Raw genomic sequence first — 18,002 nt, 5'->3', positions numbered from 1 at the left:
GATTCCCTGAATCAAAGATGCCGAACTGCCAGTGATGATCAGATCATCCACATAGATAACCAGAAGGATGATGTCACTGTCAGTAGTCTTGATGTACAGATTTGAGTCTGAAGAACTCCTCTTGAAGCCTTGATCACTGAGGTACGTATCAATCTTCATGTACCATGCCCGAAGGGCCTGCTTCAAACCATAGAGAGCTTTTACCAATCTGAGAACCTGATGGTCTTTACCAGCAACCTTGAAACCAGGAGGCTGCGTCATGTAGACCTCTTCATGGAGATCACCATTCAGGAAAGCACTCTTTACGTCCATCTGATGGACCTTCCAGCCAAACTGTGCTGCCATGGCTAAGGCTAATCTGATGGTGCTCATCTTTGCAGTAGGAGCAAAGGTCTCCTCATAATCAATGCCCTGACGCTGAGAAAAGCCCTTTGCCACTAAACGAGCTTTGTACTTATCCAAAGTACCATCTGATTTGTATTTGATTTTGTAGACCCATTTGCAGCTAATGGGTTTCTTCCCTGGGGGAAGATCAGAAAGGACCCAAGTGTTGTTCTTCAGCAGGCTCTAGTGTTCAGATTGCATGGCCTGTTCCCACTCTGGAATTCCTTTAGCCTCGGAATATGTTTGAGGTTCAAACACACTGTGAATGTTGGCCATAAGAGCAAAGTTAACAGAATCTATAGTTTTGCTCTTTTTCCGAGTAGTTCTCCCATCAATGAGCTCATCATCATGAAGATTAGCAAGTGTCTTAGCCCACCAATTAGGCCGGAGAGGAGAATGACCAACAGTAGTACTAGGAGATGCTTGATCAGCAGGATCCTGATCAGAAGAATCTGGATCAAACTCAGGTGAAGCATCTTCAAAATGAGGTGATCCTGCAGGAGAAGCCGGAGGTGGTTGTACAGGTATCACTGGCAGGACTGGAGCTGTAGGAGCTACTGGAGCCCTCCCATCAGGTGGACCTAATGGAAGTCGAACTCCCAAATCATGAACCTGCATAGGCTGGTCTGCTGGATCAGGAACAGGAGAAACAGGCATGAATGGTCCTCGCTGCTCATCAAAGACTACATCGCGGCTGTATATGAGACTAGATGTCTCAACATCAATAAGGCGGTAGGCTTTGTGAAGACTGTTATATCCAGCAAGCATCAGTTTCTAACGCTTGGCATCCAACTTGGTGCGTGAAGCATCAGGGATCCAAACAAAAGCAAGAGAGCCAAAAACCTTCAGGTGACTGATTCTGGGCTTGCGACCTGACCAGGCCTCTTCCGGAGTTTTACCTTTGACCGCCACTGTGGGTGACCGGTTCAATAGATAAACTGCAGTGTTAACTGCTTCTGCCCAAAAACGCTTCAGAACATGTCTGTGTTCGAGCATGGAACGAGCCATCTCGGTGATTGTCCTGTTCCGACGTTCAACTACACTGTTTTGTTGTGGCGTGTGGGGTGTGGTGAACTGGCGTTGGATGCCATGTGTATCCAAGAAGCTGGAGAAAACATTAGAACAAAATTCCCCCCCCATTGTCTGATCTAAGAGTAATAATAGATTTCCCAGACTCTTTTTCAACTAAGGGTTTAAACTTCTGAAATACAATAAATGCATCGGATTTCTTTTTAAGGAAATACACCCACATTTTTCTACTGAAATCATCTACAAACAAAAGAAAATACTTGTACCCAAAAACAGAAGGAGTGGCCATAGGGCCGCAGATATCAGCATGAACAAGCTGAAGTACTTGAGAAGCTCGCCAAGAATCGCCACTGGGGAAAGGTGTGCGATGTTGCTTCCCAGCCTGACATGCGTCACAAACTCCAAGGTGTTGGGTTTGAATCTCTGGCAAACCAAGAACAAGCTCATCTCGAGAAAATTGTGAGAGATAATGCACATTTAAGTGCCCATATCGCTGATGCCAAAGTGAGCTGATGGAAGATCGCCGAGCAGCCATAGCTAAGTCCTGAGAATCACCAGAATCAGTAAGTCTGAAAAGACTATGATCCTCAAGACCAACTGCAATAGTAGACTTAGTCGCCCGATCAGTGATGGTGCACTGATGTGAACTGAAGGTGGCTGCCAAGTGTGGAGAATGTTGCAGCAACTGACTGACCGAGAGTAGATTTAGTTCCATCCCTGGAACGTAGTACACATCAAGGAATATGAGCTTCCTCCCAACAGACTGAATTTGAATGTTGCCTTTACCAACAACCGTGTACTCTTCTCCACCACCAAAGATAACAGAATCTGAATAAGGCTGGTAGTCAGTAAACCAGTCTCTGCGGTGAGTGAAATGTCGAGAGGCACCTGAATCAATGTACCAAGCAGATGACTGTACATGATCTGCGGGTCTTTTAGCCATGAAGGCGTAAAAGGCAGATTCCACCTGCTCAGTGTGCTCTGCACTGTTCGCTTTGGGTTGCGAACCTGATTGCTTAGACTGGGCAGCTAAGCGTTTCCGACATGCAACCTTCATGTGACCATACTTGTGGCAATAGTTGCATTGAATGTTCTTCTTTTTGGTACCATCGGATGCTGGAGCAGAAGACTTCTGCTGAGATGGTTGCTGAAACTTGCCCTTATCCTTCTGAAAGGATTTCGCAGCAAAGGCTTGCTCAGTGGAGGTGGAACTGGAGCTGCTACTGAACTGTTGTTTCCACCGATCTTGCTGAAGTAGCAGGGTGCAGAGATCAGTGAACTTTAGATCAACACCAGTAGATGTGATGTTGAGAGTCTCGATAAAATGCTCATAGGAATTTGGTAAACTCCGAAGAGTGATTACCACAATATCCTCTTCCTCCATCTTGCGACCGATGGCAAGTAACTGATCACGGATTTCCTGAATCCGATTCAGGTGTGCCTGGAGCGAGGTGCGCTCATCCATGACAATAGAAAACAGAGTGTTTTTCAGAAAGAAGGCTCTGCTCTTGTCGGAAGTCTCATGAAGACCTTTTAGATGTGTCCATATTTCGGCCGCTGTCTTGCCGGATGGAATCTGAGAAAGCTGGTCATCAGCTACGGAGAGTTTGAGAAGCATTACTGCCTCTCGATTGTTCAGATCCCATGTATCTTGATCAGGACCCGGAGAAGTCGGACGAAGCAGAACAAGTTGATCGGTGTTTCGATATTCGAAGATTGCGATGATGCGCTGCTTCCAGGTTCCATAATTGCGACCATTGAATTTGGAATTATGCTCGAGCAGAATATTTGTCAGAGATGCCATGGCACGTTTTTCAATGAAAAGCTGTGAAAATCTGCGAAGGCATGTTCTTCGAGGCAAAAATACGGAAGACCCAAAAAAATTAGAGAATGACCCAAAAGAGAGCTCGAAAAACCCAGAAGGAATCTGCTATCGTTTTCTAAATCTGCTGGCTCGAAAATTGAGGCACAAAAATCGAGGCACCCAGAAAAAACGGACGACAACCCAATTGAGCTCTCGAAAAACCCACCAAGAATCTGCAAACAAAAAAAATTTTCGACCCCAAAAATTAGGGTTTCGAAAAAAAACGGCCCTAGCTGAAAAAAGCTTGAAAAAACTTCAAATTTCTTGATGAAAAATGGTCGAATCTGCTTCCCAGAGCACGATGACAGACTGAGACGGCTAAGAGCATGAAGATTTGATACAGAAACATGCAGATTTTCACCCCAAAAACGCGAGTCTTCAAAAAATGGCCACTATTTCCACGCGATTTGCAAACCCGTAATTCGGGAATTTCTCCAAGCAGAAAAACCCTAGGTGGGTTTTGGAGAAATTAGCTGAAATAATTTTGAAAAAATTTAAACAAATAATTTCAAGAAGAAATTATAAATTTTTCCGAAAAAATTTAAGTATTTAGCTCTGATACCATATTACAAGGTAATTGGTAAATACTTGCTTATTAATAACAGAGACCGAAAGGTCAATTTATACAAAAGAAAGAGACGATGTTTCCTTAGGAAACGATCGTAAAGAATAGAAACATTCTATTCCAGAAAAAGCAAAAAACGAAAGCAAACTAAAGCTAAAGATATTTACAAGATAACCATTAACTAATAATAGAGACGTCTTATCTATTATTGTAATAATAAGGATATCCAAGTCCTCAGAATTTTTACTTAAGAGGGCCAAGGTACAATTTTCTGTAATGATCCAACATTGCTATAGTTTTTACATATTAATAATTTGTTAGGTTTCAATGTTCTTGCAGGGTTCCAACAAAGGTCTAGACATTTTCATGCTTAGTCAATATTTTTGTTTCACCTAGAGCATCAATAGTTTTATTGTTTTCTCATTTATTTTAACCTGAATCTTTTACCATATTTTTTCACAGTTCATATTTTCAGCCATTTGCACATTAGATAACAGACTTACGATTTATGAGTTATGACTAAAATTCCACATTTAATCAATTTGCCCAAGGGTTTTGAACTAAGTTACCAGTTTCAGCACAGCTGTGGTGCAGCAACTTTTTTCATTTAGGCACAAAAACGAATTATACATATGTCAAAATTTATAAGTGATACACATAATTGGCAATAAAATTGAATATTAAAACACCCTTGTTCATAACTTGCAAAACCAAAAATACTCTCAAGTCTCAAAATGCGATTAAACAACGGAAATTCAAAATGAGAATCAATATTTCCCTCTATAATCTTCTCCATCAAAAGCATCAGTCTTCATAACTAGTGGGCATCTAACAGCAGTTACATCAGTTACATTCAAGTCTACTACGTTAGAAGCAAAGCAGCAATTTCCCACAAACCAAAGAAAGGTGAAGAGTCATCATATGGAAACGAGATCGAGAAACCTCACAAGGAAGTAAAGAGTCAACCAGAATAACAAGAAATGAACTGTTGGGAAACCAATATTCAAATTGGCTTTCCAATTGTAAGAAAAGGGAGGCTCATTGAGAAAACAGAAAGAGGAAACTGCAGGGTACTCTTCAAGTGGGAATGGGCAGAGGTACTTGAAAGATCAGAAGGCTGGAATCAAAAGATCAGAAAGCTCTTAAAGAAGAAAAGGGCAGGAGGCTTGTAACACATGTCTGAAACAAAATATGCCAATAGCTACTTATAGAAACTTCCATAGAATAACATGGTATAAATAAAACTGCACATAGGAGATAATGCATCAACTTTTTTGCAAAACAGCATGATTCCCAACTGCCTATAGCTGCCTGTAGCATTCTGTCAAAATCTGCCCAGAGCAATTTATTTGCAGCCATAAAATACAAGCCTGTAATGTTTGTTGTGTAGCAGAAATGTTTATCTGTAGATGTTTAATTCTAAAAATCTGAATTTTTATTCAATGAATTTTACGTTGAACTTGAATATCTCTTTTTTTTGTTTTAGTTTTTTTTTTGTTGGGGTGGAGTGGGGTGGGGGGGGGAGGAGATGGGGTCAGCCCTTGGGAATCCCCCAGGAAGGGCCAAGGCAGAACCCAGCGAGGAACCAGCCAAAGACCTGAACACAAACTGTACCTCTAAGCAAAGCAGAGATCAAGGTGTTAATTTGAACATATTAAATCATCAATTAATTCAAAGATTATGAAAACTAGACTGCAATATGCTCTTGGAACATAAATTTAAGAGTATTTTGCAAACTTAATATGCAGAATGCTATGTACCAATTTTTTTTAAAATTATTTAAAGTGTTAAAATGGTTGGTTGACCATTGTAGCATTTCTTAGCTTATCCAATGGCCTCCATAACGAAGACACATGAAATGCCCTCCTACCAAACTTACAGGTGTTGTTGACTGCAGTGCATAAATCTCAAGCTCTTGCAATGGTATTTGAATGTTTTCTGGGTTGCAAAGAGGTCGGGAATTTCAAGAAAGCAAACATGTTTGAAAGTGAAGTATAAAAATGAAAGGGAAAACAAGCTTTTTAGTAATCCAGGTTTGCATAAGGTCGCCATTATTGCAAGATGAAGGTAGGTTTCAAAAAAGTGCATATGGAAGCTGAGTAGCAAAATTGAAATTGGGACTTCATTACAATCCTCAGAAATTTTTGGTGGCTTTACAGTATCCTAAGGAATAGACTCGGACTACTAGACTTTTAGGCTTATGTAATTTGTTTCCAATTGATCCCATTTTTTCAAACAAGGACCCATTCTTAGGGAAGATTCTTGAAGCAGGTCTTGAGGCAGAAAGCCATGCTCTCTAGAAAAGTTAATCACATGTAATGGGCACCTAAGAAATGCCCAAAAAATCAAAACTACTGCTGATAGTGATTTTAATGTTTTTTGCATAGATTTTGAAACCACATAACATGAACAAGAAGGAATTTATGCAAATTGAAGATTGAACTACTGCTCAAATAATATTAGTCTTCAAACTAATAAAATTAAATACATAGCAAACTCACTAATTACTCTAGCATCATAAACTCAAATACATAACAAACTCTTCAACTCACTAATTACACCCAATCTGCCTATAGCTGGAAATGTGCCCAAGCCGCCTGTTAATGAAGTTGATAGCAATGAATTCCAAAAGCCAAACCCCAAGGGAATGACGTCTAGAATGTCACAAGAGAGGACAGACATCCTCTAATGCCAAGAACAGATCTGTAACTCACACATCCATGTTCTTCTCATATTCCATCATGCCTAACAATAGCTACAAGCTCTCCTTTTATTCCAACTTCAAAGGGTCGACCACTTTACACAAGCAATGTGGGATAAATTAAATTAAATAAAAGAAAAGGCTAACGATTGCACAATTGGACAACTGCTAGAGTGGGGATATTACAGTCCGCCCCCCTTGAAATTGTTTGTCCTCAAGCAATTTCAGTCCTATTTGTTGTAACACCTGCTCACTCTCCCAAATAGCATCTTCCTCTGGCAGGTCTCTCCATCTAACTAAGTATTCTTTAATCACCTTATTCCACAAAGTCCTTTCCCTGGTCTCCAAAATAGCCTCAGGAAACAATACAAGCTTCCCCTCCTCATCCAATGGTGGCAAATCTGCAGAAGGCACAACTCTCTGACCAATGGCTTTCTTGAGCCTTGATGCATGAAACACATTATGCAACCAACTGCCCTCCGGAAGCTCAATCTCATAGGCAACCTCGCCCACCCTACGAAGGGGCCATAAAACCTAGGCTTCAACTTCTCTGCTCCACTCTTCTTGAGTGATGATTGTCTATATGGTTGTAACCTCAAGCAAACCATAACCCCAACCTCAAAGCTGTGCTCTGTCCGGTGTCGGTTAGCATACAATTTCTATTGATTTTGGGCTTCTTGTATATTCTCCTTGAACACCCTCAAAATATCCTGACTATCCTGCAAGAAGTTTTTTGCTTTTGGCAGTCTACTATCCCCCAATACTAGATCCATGAAACTAGGTTCTTCATAACTGTACAGTGCCATGAATGGAGTCATCTTGATGGACATATGATAAGTGGTGTTATAACAGTACTCTCCATATGAAGCCATTTGACCCAAGCCCTCTGTTGTGCAATTACATAGTTCCTCAGATATCCTTCCAACCATTTATTCACAATCTTTGTCTGCCCATCTATCTGTGGATGATAACTAGTGCTAGGTGTAAAATTTGTACCACACAATCCAAACAATTCCTGCCAAAAAACACTCATAAATTTACTATCCCGATCACTGACAATGAAACTAGGTAGCCCATGTAACCTGAATATCTCTCCAAAGAAAAAATCGACCACTTGTGCTGCTATGTAGGTGGATGGAATAGCAAAGAAGTGAGCAAACTTCGTCAACTTATCAACTACCACATAGATGCAATCTCTCCCCTGTACTCATGGTAACCCAGTGATGAAGTCCATAGAAATACTTTCCCAATTCCCATCCAGAATGGGTAAAGGTTGTAACAACCTTGCAGGATATGTGTGCTCTCCCTTATTTTGCTGACAAACTGCACACTCCCTGACATGCTTCTGAACATCATCCTTGAGCCCTTTCCATGTGAACCGCTCATGGATCTACCTGTAGGTCTTAAAGACCCCTGGATGTCCAGTTGTAGGTGCATCATGAAATGCCTTCAGTATTACCTCCCTAAACTATGATGAAGGAATCAAATATATCCTACCCTGGAACTTGATCAATCCATCCATCACCACGGAATGATCATCTCGTATGGTGCCTGCAATCATTCTAGAAGCCCAAGTGTCCCTCGCATACTCAGTTGTAATCTTATTTCTCCAATCTCTTGTAATCTCAGCTAGAGCACAAATATGAGCTCTCCTAGATAAAGCATTTGCCACCACATTCTTCTTACCTTTAACAAACTCAATGTCAAAGTCATAGGCCTACAACTTCGTAATCCACTTCTGTTGTCTATCATTCAAATCATGCTGGCTCATGAAGTATTTGATGCTGTTGTGATCAGTCTTGATAACAAACTTCCCCCCAACTAGGTAGGACTGAAACTTGGCCAATGTATGCATAATAGCCCACATCTCCCGATCATAGATGGAATAGCTCCTCTCCACTCCACAGAGCTTCCTACTTTCAAAAGCAATGGGATGCTTCTCCTGCATCAAGACTACCCCAATCCCATCACCTAATGCATAACAATGAAGCTCAAATGGCTTCATGAAGTCCAATAGAGCTAATACTAGACATGATGACATCGCTTTCTTGAAATGATCGAAGCATCTCTAAGCTTCCCCTGTCAATACAAAGGCTCCTTTCCTGGTAAGGTCTGTCAAGGTTGCAGCAGTCTATGAAAATCCCTTAACAAATCTCCTATAAAACCCGCAGAGACCAAAGAACACCTTAAGTTGTGTGAGGTTCGTAGGAGTAGGCCAATCAACAATAGCTCTAACCTTTTCAGGATCTACCCAAACTCCATCTACTACGCTGATGATATGCCCAAGGTATATTAGCTCAGTTAACCCAAACTCACACTTAGATTCCTTGGCATATAGTGACTCTTTCTCCAAAATGGACAACACCATCTCAAGATGTTGTAAATGCTTCTCCCAAGTCTTACTGAAGACTAAAATGTCATCAAAGAAAATCAGGACAAATCTCATAAGCTGCCACCTGAATACCTAATTCATGTAACTCTAGGACATAGCAAGGGCATTGGTTAGCCCAAATGGCATAACCAAAAACTCGAAATGGCTATAGTAACACCGAGAGGTTGTCTTCTCAATGTCCTCCACCCTCATCCTAATCTAATGATACCCTGACCGTAAATCAATCTTTGTAAAAAGCATGCCCCATGCAGCTCATCAATCAGCTCATCTATTCATGGAATGGGATATCTATTCTTAACGGTCTTCTTATTTAATGCCTTGTAATCGATGCACATGACCTGTAATCGAAGCACATGTGCATCGTCCCATCCTTCTTTACCAAGACTACTACTGAAGCGAAGGGACTCTTACTAGGCTTGATATGCCCCATCTCCAACAACTACTTAATTGCCTTCTCTATCACATCCTTGTGTTTCTTAGGATGATGATAGGGAGTAATCATAACTGGTTTGGCTCCCTCCTCGAGCTTAATAAAAATGCTCTATCCCCATGTCAGGAGGAGCCCCATGTGGAATCTCGCCAAATACCTTAGTGTGCCTGTCAAGTATCTCCTGGATATTTGGTGGATGACTCTTCACCTATGGCTCCCGTGAAGTTGGCATAGTGAAACATTCTGCTGCCCACTCTATTTCATTATGCCGAAAAAGTCTCTGCATTCTCCTCAGGGAGACTACTCTGCATCTCCCATCTGGAAGTCCTCTAAGTACAACAGTTCTCCCCTCATGCTTAAACCTCATCTCCAATTTTGCTAGGTTGAGTGTGAACTCGACTAGCGAGGCCATCCATGTCATGTCGAGGATGACATCATAGCCTCCCATGTCTACCACATAGAACTCATCCTCCAACTCATAGCCATCTCCAAACCTGATGTGAAGATTAGATATCTTCCAAGTGTATAATAATTTGTCACCATTAGCTACCATGACTCTAAACCCGGCATGCTCCTCAATCTGTAAACATCTCTTGGCTACCAATTGTGCATCTATGAAATTATGTGTAGCCCCAGTGTCAATGAGTGAGATCACTTTCTGCTCCTAGATAGTACCCCTAACCTTAAATGTGATTGCCTTTTGAGCCCCCGTTAATCATGTCAATGACTTCTCATCCTCAAAAATGCTGCTCTCCTCTGTAGTGCTATCCTCGTCTGAATTAGAGTGTTGATCCTCCCTCTCTGACTATGATTCCTCTACTGGAAATACTCCATTTGATTTGCCTTAGCCTTGAGAGGAAACTTATGAGATAAATCCCAAGGCTCTCTGCAATGAAAACATAGCTTCTTCTTTCTCAACTCATTCAAGGTGTCATTATCCAACTTATCCCTTTTTGGTTGAGCATCCTTGTGAAAAAAAATTTTGTCCTTTTTCATATATGAATCCCTATGCTGAAATTTGCTCCTAAAAGAAAAATGTACTAAGTCACAAGCCTTTTTAGTAGCATCCTGTAATGTAGCTGGGTCATGCCCCTTGACCCAACCCCTCAAGGGATCTAAGAGTCCATCCATAAACAACACTACTAACCTCCTCTAAAATATCTGTGACCAACACAGCTAACCTCTGAAATTCACTAATATATGTCTCAATTGATCCCCACTACTTGAATTGTGCCAACTCCTTAAATTGTAACTCGAGATCCCTAGTATCAAATCTCTCTGAGCTTCTCAGAGAACTCATCAGATGTGATCCGATTATGCCCCAAGGTTACCATGCCATGGTGCCACCACTCATGTGCCAGTCCATCTAAGTGAATAGCCGCATACTTTATAGCCTCCTCCTCAAGCATAAGATTCAACTACATGTATGTATCTACCTTCTATACCCAAGCTCATGCGGTCATCTTCCCTGAAGCATCATAATAAGATAAAGAAATATTCCCAACTTTCTTTCTCAACTCAAAGTTTTAATTTCTCCCTCCTGATCTAGGGATGTGTCTCATCCTCGAGTCCATATAACCTTTGAGGGAAATATCTACCTAAAACTCCGGTACACTAGCCTCCCAGTCCCTCCTGAACTGATCCTGTAACTCGATAATCTGCAATTCCTTAACTGGATGAACTGGATCTCTATGTGGGAAGGTGGGTAGAAGACGTCTCAAGCTTGCTATTCGAGTTGGGCATGCAACATGTCTAAAGTTATCAGCCTCATTCCCATTGTTGCCATGTCCAATATTACTATTAATGTTATTCTCAAGACCGTTGTTGTTGCCTCGACCTCCATTATTATTGCCCCTATTGTTGTTGTTCCCCCCATTGTTATTGTTTTCATTGTTGACATCACCTAGATTATATATATGCCTATTTGTCTAGCCATAAGATGCAACATCATATCCATTTGCCTATTATGCTCCCGTTGCATATGTTGCCTCTCCTCTAATGTACCAAGTAACCGTCTAAAAATTACCTCCTAATCTAGACCGGTATTCCTGCCTCTGCCTAGTCCTATATCCCTATCATCTCGGTCACCCATACCCTGTTGTCTTGTTCAAAGAATATCTCCTCTGTGTCCATATGACTGGATTGTATGTCCCTCTACACGAATGAACTAGATTGTTCGCTCTGCAAGTTTGAACTCCTACTTTATCTTGCTCTGGTATTGCAAAAATTATAAAGCCCTTGTCACATGCTCAAACATATATTCTTAGCGCTTTTAATTTCTGATTTTAGTGTTTTGACTTTTTGTCAAACACTTTTCCCTCTATCCAGTTGTCCCAAATTCCCTATAAGACCTTCATAGGATGGCAAGACTTATAACTCTGATACCACTATAGTGGGCACCTAAAAAATGCCCAAAAAATCAAAACAACTGCTAATAGTGATTTTAATGTTTTTTGCATAAATTTTGAAACCACATAACATGAACAAGAAAGAATTTATGCAAACTAAAGATTGAACTACTGCTGAAATTATATTAGTCTTCAAACTAATAAAATTAAATACAAAGCAAGCTCACTAATTACTCTAGCATCATAAACTCAAATACATAACAAACTCTTCAACTCACTAATTACACCCAATCTACCTGTAGCTGAAAATGCGCCCAAGCTGCCTATTAATGAAGTTGATAGCAATGAATTCCAAAGGCCAAACCCCAAGGGAATGACATCTAAAATGTCACAACAGAGGATAGACATCCTCTAATGCCAAGAACAGATCTGTAACTCACACATCCATGTTCTTCTCATATTCCACTGTGCCTAACAATAGCTACAAGCTCTCCTTTTATTCCTACTTCATAAGATCGACCACTTTACACAAACAATGTGGGATAAATAAAATTAAATAAAAGAAAAGAAAAGGCTAAAGGTTGCACAACTAGACAACTACTAAAGTGGGGACATTAAAAGAATCACGTGCTTAAAATATGCAGTACAATATGCAGTAGGCTGTACTTGGATGGAGATACCCTGAAGTTCTCTTTGCATCCAGAAATACCACTTCCATGTAGAAGGCGGCAAGAAATCTAAACATGATAAATCAAAGAAGCTATGGCTATGGTGCAGTTCTACATTCTAGAAACCAGAAAAAATTCAAACCATCCCGCAGCAATGGAGCAGCCCTAGTACACAGATCTAAATCCGTATACTTTTGTTTTGCAAAAATCGCAACGCTAACATCAGACATAAATATACCAAAAATCGAAACACGGCCAGAAATTTTTTCAGACACAATCAAAGAAACCCTAAAAACAATACCCAGAATCCTCAGATGCATGCACTTGTTAGATTATAAAGTTGGCCAAAGGAAACACCCTAAAATTCAAAACACTACCAGAGATCCTCATAGAGGAAAAGAGCCCGATTCTCTTTGGAAAAAGGGGCAAAATAAAGCCTTCAAGAAACAGTCATACCATCGCAAAATCAATTCTATTAGAACTTACCATGTATGTATTGAAGCCCGTTTTGAAGATAATATTATAATTTGCGGTGAAGCCCGTTTGGTACAGCCCGTGAAGGAAAGACAGGGTTGTGCAGTCAAGAGTGAAGGCTTCGGAGGGATCGGGAAGATTAAACAATCGCCACTCAATCTAATCTTACCTACCCTCCAAAGCCTAACGCTCTTGATACTGCAAAGAAACCCTGGCATACCCTCACTAGATCCTCCACTCCTTGCCTTGCCTCCAAAGGGATAATGTAATTAGCAGGGGGCAATTTCGTCTGCAGCAGTAAAACATGAAACCCTATTCCTTACGCGTCGGGAAGAGATCATCTTATTTCTCTCACAATTTTCCATTTTTCGGGATGAGTAGTCTCTTTTTATTAATTAAAATTACGTCTTCTTTTTTAAAGAGGGATCCAATGATCACCATACGAGAGTCTATCTATTATTTAAAAAAAATTGATAGTCGTTCGATATTAAAATTATCTTTAAAATATAATATTATATGAATAAATTATATTTTAATAATTTTCAATTTAAATAACATAATATTCACTAAAATCTTTTAAATACATTAATAAATATTATTTATTTAAATTCAATTTATCAAATGTTTTTTTAAAAAATCATTTAAAAATATCTATTATGAAAAATTAATAAGAAAAATACAAAACAATAATATGAAAAAATAATGATGTCTCTAAAAAATATTCTATTGATTAAATAAAGTATAGAAACTACCCACAAATAACTAAAAGTGGAGATTTAAAATATAAGCTTATGTGAATAAGTTAGATTATTAATAATTTTCATTTTAAATAACATAATATAATCTGATGCTTTTGATTAGTTGTGCTACTTTGGTGGGTTAAAGCACTGGCTCCCCCTGTCCTCACTTTGTTAATCTCTTTTTTTGATCCCTTGATTATTAATATAAAAAAATAATTAAATGGATTAATAAATATTATTTATTTAAATTCAATTTATCAAATATGAAAAAAAAATTATTTAAAAAACCCTAATCAAAAATCTATTATAAAAAATTAATAAGAGAAATACAAAAAAATTAATATGAAAAAATAATGTCTCTAACAAATATATATTCTATTGAATATATAAATTATAGAAGTTTAAAAATAATATTTAAAGAAAAAGTTAAACTAATATTAAAAATTAATTAAAATAATTTAAAAACTAAAATCTAAATCAATTTTTTTAAAAAAATAAATATCACAACATGAGCAAATGTGGAGATCACAAGTAAAAGTTTTTTAATAAATTGAAAAAATAAAAAAATACAATAGTTAAAAGTGGAGATAACAACTAATAAATATCAAAATAAGAGTTAAAAGTGGAGTTAGATAAAAAATGATCGGTAAATAATTAACGGAAAGGATTTACAATTTTCTAGCCAAACTGACAACTTTTCCAGCCAACTAACAACTTTTTCGTCAAAATATCAACTTTTAGGAACAAAGTTCCCACAAATAGCCTATCGGCTAAAAGATAAACAGTCAAGGTAGTACCAGTCAAGAGAGGAGGATTATGGCGTTCATCAAAACCTCATGCATCAACGAGGTTAGTGGGTGACTTAGGGGGAGCCCATCCATCATCAATAGCAGCAACATTATTTGTATATTTCTCTCCCTCCACCTTAGAAGACAAGATCGTCAAGTCCAGGTGAGGGAATGACCACTTTGGGTCCCTACTAGAGGAGGGCCAACTAGAATCAACAAGAGCAGCAAGAGGAGCAACCAAGGACCAGCCATAACCCCGTCGCAGAGAGACAGAGCGGCAACGTCGGCCACCAAATTCACTACTAGGAGAACAATGGGGAGCTTGAGAACATGGCATCTACGAGTGGCAAGCAGAGGAAATGTGACCCCATCGGTGGCCATGGGGCAAAGTGCAATCTATGGAAGCAGAATCTAATGGCACTCTGGCAATTGTATGTGGCACATTACCCTAGTGGTTCACAATTCTTGAAGGTGGTTCACCTCCAGCACAACCTTAGCAGTTTGTACTTGAATTTGCATCATGACATTGTTACATATACAACCATTAATGTACATGGAAACATTAATAGCTAGGAAATTGTGAGTGTTATACATGGAAACATTAATAGCTAGGAAGTTGTGATTGTATGTATATGGAAACATTAATAGCTTTTGTGTGTGTGTGTGTGTGTGTGCATGCGCAATTTTTTTCAAGTTTGATAAAAGGTTCAAAATAGTTTTTTACTTATATTATTGGAATTAGAAATAGTGAATGGTAAGTTGGATCTTTTGGCATTCTTAGAAAAGCTCTCATGCAATCTAACTTGATAGTAGTAAATCATAGATTGTGGAAACATACTATCATTAAGGTATTATAATTTATGTTAGTCTCTATATAATCAATTACACATGTTTGTGCAATGGGTACATTAAAATTAAAGTCAAAGTCAAAGTCAAAGTTTAAGAGACCTTGTCTCTTTCCGCTTTGAACTTGTGTTCTCATATGACTTTGTTTTAGATTGTTTCTTATTTCTCGCAGAGTTGTTACACCTTATTAGCTTTTGATAAAATTGATATTTTTAAAATATTCTTACCCGTCATCAGCTTTTGATAAAATTGATAGTTTATGAAGTAATATAGTTTTGCTCTTGTATTTCTATTAAAAAAAATCGAAGAGGTGTTGAAGGCCAATCAATTTGCATGCATTAATTACATCAAGAGGTGTTCCTTACAACAACTCAAGGGAAATGAACTATTTGTGTACATGAAAATAATCAATTACAAACATTGATTTACGTGTCTCTATTTCATGACAAGAAACTAATTTAGTTATTTTATAACAATTAATCAATGGTGTTGGCTTTATAAGGATTTAAAATTTCATGGTAATGTTTTGAAAAGGAATTTTGTACAATTCATAATCCAAAGTTTCTAGATAGAAAATATATGATCCTCTCATCACACTACTCTTATCCATAGAAGAGAAGATTGTTAATTTAGGCATCAAATACACATCTTCTCAATCATCCTATCCATTGTCATCTCCTTGCTCTAAAGGCAAGGCTTTTGTGTGCTTATTTTGTTTAATTTGAAAGTTTTTCTTTAGAATAGAGCCTCTTCTTTTTATTTTATTTATTTAATTTGTTGACTTTCAATTTATGAAATATCACTTGTCTTCCTAAAATCCATTCAACCATACATACACTAGTTTAAATATGTATTTATGTATATGTATATGTATATAACACGTCAAGATATTTCCTATATGATGATTCCTATTACACCTTTACCTGAATATAATTTTAAATAGGCACCTCTAATAGAATATCTCTTGGCATTATATATATGTGTGTGTGTGTGTGTGTGTGTGTGTGTGTAAACATATATGTATATGTATGTATAAATACATACATACATACATATATATGAGGTCAAATGATAGGTTATTAAATAGAAGTTCATTTTGTTTGTTCAACAAAAATCTCAAGTCAAAAGTGATAGCTTCAAATATAATTACACACATATATACTTCACTTATATCATCTATTTATTTCTCTCCCTCCCTCTCTATATCTATCTGAATATCCCTCTCTCATTCACACACACAAGCTCTTTATTTCTCCTTTAAAAAACCATAAATAGCTCTTATTTTTGAACATACACAAAATACATTTCCCAAAAGAAGAAAAGAATCATTTCTCTAGAAACGTGTGAACAACTAAGCAATATTATATGGCAAAAAGGAATTCATGAATACTATGAGTCCCTAGGCGAATGCACCAAGTTGTGGTGCCAAAAAGATAACACTTTTTTTTCTTCAAAATTTCCAATAGTGTGCACGCGCTATGGCCTAGGCATAGGCTTGTTGAGCCTAGGCCATAGTGTGTACACGCTATGGAGAAATAGAATTCTATTGGAAATTACATGGAACAATAGAAACTCCTAGTCTCTCCCTCCCTCCCCCCTCTCTCTCCATTTCTCCCCTCCCTCTCTCCCTACCCCATCCTCTCTCACTCTCTCCCTCTCTCCCTCCCTCCCTCCATCGCTCCCTCCCTACTTCCCTCTACATTCCCCTCTATGTTTCTCCCTCCCTCTCTCCCTACCCCATCCTCTCTCTATCTCTCCCTCCTTCTCCCTCTATCATCCACTACTCTATGTCCCTCTCTCTCTTTATATGCATCCTATCCTACGTACTCCTTGAACCCCCATTCCTCTCTCTCTCTCTCTCTCTCTCTCTCTCTCTCTCTCTCTCTCTCTCCCTCCCTCCCTCCCTCCCTCCCTCTCTCTCTCTCTCTCTCTCTCTCTCTCTCTCCCCCTCTCCCTCTCCCTCACTCCCCCCTATCTTCCTACCCCATCCTCTCTCTCTTTCTTTGCATCCTATCTCATACTATTTCCCTCTCTCTCTACATCATATCTCGTACTATTTCCCTCGTCCCCTACTCTCTCTCTCTCTCTCTCTCTCTCTCTCTCTCTCTCTCTCTCTCTCTCTCTCTCTCTCTATGCATCCTATCCGATGTACTCTTTAAACCCACATCCTCTACTCCCTCTCTCTCCCTCCCTCCCTCCTCCCTCTCTCTCTCTCTCCCTCCCCCATATCCCACTCCCATCCCCTACTCTGTGTCCCTCTCTCTCTTCCTATGCATCCTATCCCATGTACTCTTTGAACCCCCATCATGTACTCCCTATCAATCTCACCCTCTCTCTTTCCTATCCACTACTCCCTCTCCCTCTCCCCCCTCCCTCTCTCTCTCTTTCCCACCCTCTCCCTCTCTTTCCCACCCTCTCCCTCTATCATCTAATACTCTATGTCCTTCTCTCTCTTTATATGCATCCTATCCCACACACTCTTTGAACCCCCATTCCTCCCATTCCTCTCTCTCTCTCTCTCTCTCTCTCTCTCTCCCCCCTCCCTTTGTCCCTCTCCATTCCCTACTCTCTCTTACTCTCTCACTCTACCCCTCAATTCCTCTCTCTCTCTCTCTCTCTCTCTCTCTCTCTCTCTCTCTCTCTCTCTCTCTACATCCTATCCTATGCTCTTTCCCCATTCCCTTCTCCCTTCTCTCTTTCTATCCTTCTCTCTCACTCCACATCATATCCCCTATTCTCTCCCCATCCTCTATTCTCTCTCTATCACTCTCTA

General features: G+C 39.2%; 1 long non-coding RNA gene across 1 annotated transcript; it reads right to left on the bottom strand.

Annotated features, from left to right (window-relative positions):
• Window positions 1–4,596: 4,596 nt before the first annotated feature.
• Window positions 4,597–13,233, bottom strand: LOC149540349 (uncharacterized). Its single transcript, XR_016356392.1, has 2 exons — window positions 12,868–13,233; window positions 4,597–5,456 (listed from the first exon to the last, which is right to left on the bottom strand). It is a non-coding gene; the product is annotated as an uncharacterized LOC149540349 (long non-coding RNA).
• Between the last annotated feature and the right edge of the window lie 4,769 nt (window positions 13,234–18,002).

Source organism: Cupressus sempervirens, chromosome 9 (genome assembly GCF_028749045.1).
Source record: "Cupressus sempervirens isolate cs-2001-9-10 chromosome 9, ASM2874904v1, whole genome shotgun sequence".
Lineage (NCBI taxonomy): Eukaryota > Viridiplantae > Streptophyta > Pinopsida > Cupressales > Cupressaceae > Cupressus > Cupressus sempervirens.
Note: the sequence above shows the minus strand (reverse complement) of the source record. Positions and strands in the feature narration are given on the sequence as shown.